The sequence below is a fragment of the Elephantulus edwardii genome, unplaced genomic scaffold, assembly GCF_000299155.1.
Source record: "Elephantulus edwardii isolate Elephantulus edwardi_28Jun2011 unplaced genomic scaffold, EleEdw1.0 scaffold00411, whole genome shotgun sequence".
Classification (NCBI taxonomy): domain Eukaryota; kingdom Metazoa; phylum Chordata; class Mammalia; order Macroscelidea; family Macroscelididae; genus Elephantulus; species Elephantulus edwardii.
This window is the reverse complement of record NW_006400161.1, coordinates 744,916-749,151: the sequence shown is the minus strand read 5'-3', so window position 1 is coordinate 749,151 and position 4,236 is coordinate 744,916.

The following is a 4,236-nucleotide window of genomic DNA, read 5'->3' as shown; positions in this document are numbered from 1 at the left end:
ATAGCAAAGAGTTGGAAACAACCCAGGTGCCCATCAACAAAGAAATGGATAGAGAAGCTGTGGTATATTCACACAATGGCGTACTACACTACATTGAAAAACAAGGAACTCATGCAATATTACTCAAAATGGGTGACCCTGGAGGACATTAAGCTGAGTGAAATATCTCAGGTGCAAAAGGATAAATACTGCATGGTGCCACTGTTGTAGAATGAGACTGACGTCAGGGTTGGCGTAAAACTGAGAAAAACTGGATAAATTATGTATACTGCATCGAAATAGATGAGGGAGAGAATAATTTAAAAACCATCTATGATAGGGTATTATGGTTATCATAAGAGTCCAGAATTAAGGTTGTATAGTAGACTGTACTCAGGGCAGTGGGAAGGGTGTGGGGGGATTGTATACCAAAGAAGGAATTTTTCTTTTACTCTTCAAAGAAAGGAGCAAACTGTGGAGGGGAGGGCTGGGCAGGGCGAAAAGTGCAACAATGAATGAATGGAAATCCAAAATCTCTGTAAGTGTTCATTAAAATTAATAAAATAAAATTTTAAAAATAAATCCCTTTGTTTAAAGTATTTTTTTAAAAGCTCTGGACCAGACAGTCTTATCAGCAAATTGCACCAGATATTCAGAGAAGAACTTCCATTGATTCTACATAAATTTAGGAAGGAGTAAAAGAAGGAATACTCACAGATTCATTCTGTTAAACAAACATATCCTTGCTACTAAAGAGGCAAAGACACTGTCAAAATAGATATTCTGAACACATTCTAGCTAATAGAATCAAAGAGTATATCAAAAGACTAGTAAATCATGACAAAGTGGAGTTCATTAACAGGTGTGCAAGAATAAAAGAAAACCAGCAAATTATGTACACCAACTTTGTGAGTAAAACAATATAAAATAAAAATTATATTTAGAGAAAAACAACAAATGTAATCCACTACAGCTATAAAAGGGTAAGAATCACATGATCCTTCCAATTGACGATATACTATACCAACAGCCAACATCATCTTCAATGGACAGAGATTAAAGACATTCCCCTTGATCACAAATGAAGATTTGTACCCCAATGTTCATAGCAGCAATATTCATCATCATGGGAATATGGAAACAGCCTAAAAGTTCAACCACAACTGAATGGGTTAATAAAATATGGTGTATTCACACAACAGAATACTATGCAATGCTCAGGAGCAACTATTTTGAAAAATACTGAATAACTTGGGAGAGACTGCTGGAGAGCATTGTCCTGAGTGAACTAGCTCAGTCTCATAAGGACAAATGCATCATAAGTTGTAAAAATAGAAGGATAACTAGTAAAACATGTATGGGGACACAAGGAAGGAAGGGCTGAGAGCAGAGTGGTGAGGATGGGTAGGGGCAAAATCATAGCATAGAAACAATTTGGTGGGTGGAAGGAGAGGGTAAAGAAAATAGGAAATATCCAGGGGAGACTTGAAAAGACAGGGTAATTACGGGCATAGACTAATAGTGATTAATTTTATAAGACATAATGCATGAGAATGACTGCATGAAACATAATGTGAATGAAAAATAGTGTGAAACACAATGTATGCAAAATTTATAAGCAAACCAATATAAAATAATCGTTTTAACAAAGCCACAAATAGCCCTTGAAAACAGGAATTAGGTAAGATTGCCCACTATCACCACTCCTATTCAATATTGTATTGGAAGTCTTGGTGAGAACAATAAGGCAAGAGAAATAAATAAGAAGCATCCAAATTGGCAAAGATGAGGTAAAACTATTCCTATATGTAGATGGTATGATAGTATACTTAAAAAGCACTACAGATTTAGCAAGAAATATGATGAACATAGTCAACCAATTCAGCAAAAATCATGACACAAGATCAGCATACAAAATCAATTGTATTTCTCTAATGTAGTGAAAAGAACATTAAAAAAGGAAACAAGAAAAACAACAGCAAATTATAATAGCTAATCATGGGATTAAATACTTGGGAACAAATGTAACTAGACATAAAAGACCTATTTTAAAAATTGTAAAATACTACTTTAGGAAACATGGAAACAGCTCAAATGTCCAACCACAACAAAATGGATTGAAAAATTATTATAATGCTTTTGGAAATTACTATCTAATGTTGTAGTAATGGGAGAGCATTATGCCAAGTGAACTTAGTTCCATAAAGACAAATACTGTATAAGACCATTATTGTAGAAATGGAAAGATAACTAGTAAAATGTGTATGAGGCTCCAAGGTGGGGAAGGCGGGAGGAACAGAAGGGTGAGGATAGACAAGGCAGGGTGGAGGGAGGGGAGAGTAATCATAAGTTCACACAATTTGTTTAGTAAAGGGAGTTTGGGGTTAAAGGAAATGGAAAAGATCCAGTGTGGAAAACAATGTATATGAACTTTGTAAGTAAACCAGTATAAAATAAGTTTAAAAAAAAAAAGAGAGAGAGAGAAAGAGAAACCTAGATAAATGGAAGAATATACCATGTCACTGGATAGGAAGACTCAACATTGTGAAAAGGACAATTCTTCCAAAACCAGTCGAGGGATTCAATGCAATCCCAAAACAGTGACTGATTCTGTTCTTCAATGACATAAAATAAAAAACACACCAAAAAAACCCCCCAATTTCCAATTTTGGCCAGAATAGAAAGTGACCTCCTAATAAGCAAAGCACTGTTGGTGTTTCAGCACTGCTGAGTTGGAAATGACCTATAGCTGACCCTCCAGTGAGTTTTCAGTATATCACACTGCAGAGCAGCTAATGGATTAGAACTGTGTGCCTTAGAAGTTGCAGCATAGTTTCTTACCACAAGACCACCAGAGTTCTCTGCATACTTATAAAAAGATAAACAAGGTAGGATGCATCACACTCCCTGATCTCATATCCTAAAACACTTGAGATAGTATGGTTCTGGTACAGTGGTAGACATATAGATCAATGGAACTAGAAATTAACTAATCTACCTATGGTCAACTGATAGAGGAGACAAAAGAAATTGAAGAAATGACAGCATCTTTAACAAATGGTGCTGGCAAAATTGGAAAACCACCTGCAGAAAACTGAAGCAAGACTCACACTCCTACACTAAAATCAACTTAAGATAGATCAGTAAAGTAGAAATGAAACCAAAGATTACAAACTTAATCAAAGAAAACCTAGAAACAACTCTAGAAGACATAATCTATGGCACAAATAGACTTCAAAACATAATGGAAAAACCTACAAGCAGGAGAGGAAAAATAAATGAATAGGACCTTATAAAAATACAATCTTTATGCACATTAAAAAAACCCCTTCTCCAACAAGAAAAAAAGGAAACTCACAGACTGGGAGAAATATTTGGCAATGACATGTCTGATAAGTGACTTATATCTAACATTTATAGAATATTCCAACACCTCAACAAGAAAAGGGCAAACAACTCAATCACAAAAAAGACAGAAGATATGAACAGACACTTCACCAGAGAAGATAGTCAGATGGTCAACAAACACACGAAGCAGTGTTCAAAATCCCCAGCTATTAACGAGATTGAACACAAAATTTCAGTGAGATATCATCTCACCCCAGCAACAAGAGCAAATTTCAACTGGGCAGCAAACAATTGCTGGCCAGGATGTAGAGAGATTAGAACTCTCATTCACTACTGGTGGGAATATAAAATGGTGCAACTACTAGGGAAGGTATTCTGGTGCTTTCTCAAAAAGCTGGAACTAGAAATACCATTTGACCCAGTTATTTCACTACTGGGAATATACTGTAAAGATTTCAGAACCGATGTACAAACAGATATGTGCACACTCATGTTTCATAGCATTATTAATAATAGCAAAGCGATAGAAACATCCCAGTGCCTGTCAACAAACAAATGAATAGGAAAACTGTGATACAATCACACAATTGAATATTACACTACACTGGTAAAACAATGAACTTGTAAAACACTACACAACATGGGTGAATATCGATGACATTATACTGAGTGAAATATCTCAGTCAGAAAAGGACAAGTACTGCATAAGACCATTGTTATAAAAAAACATGATGGACTTGGAAGTGGGAGCAGGAAAAGATTGAATGGATAACAAACACAGCACTGAATAACGGTAAGTACCATCTGAAAGGAATGAGTAATTAGTGTGTGTGTGTGTGTGTGTGTGTGTGTGTGTATACATATATCATTAACAATCTGGAATAGGATATGCGATATGCAATACAAAGT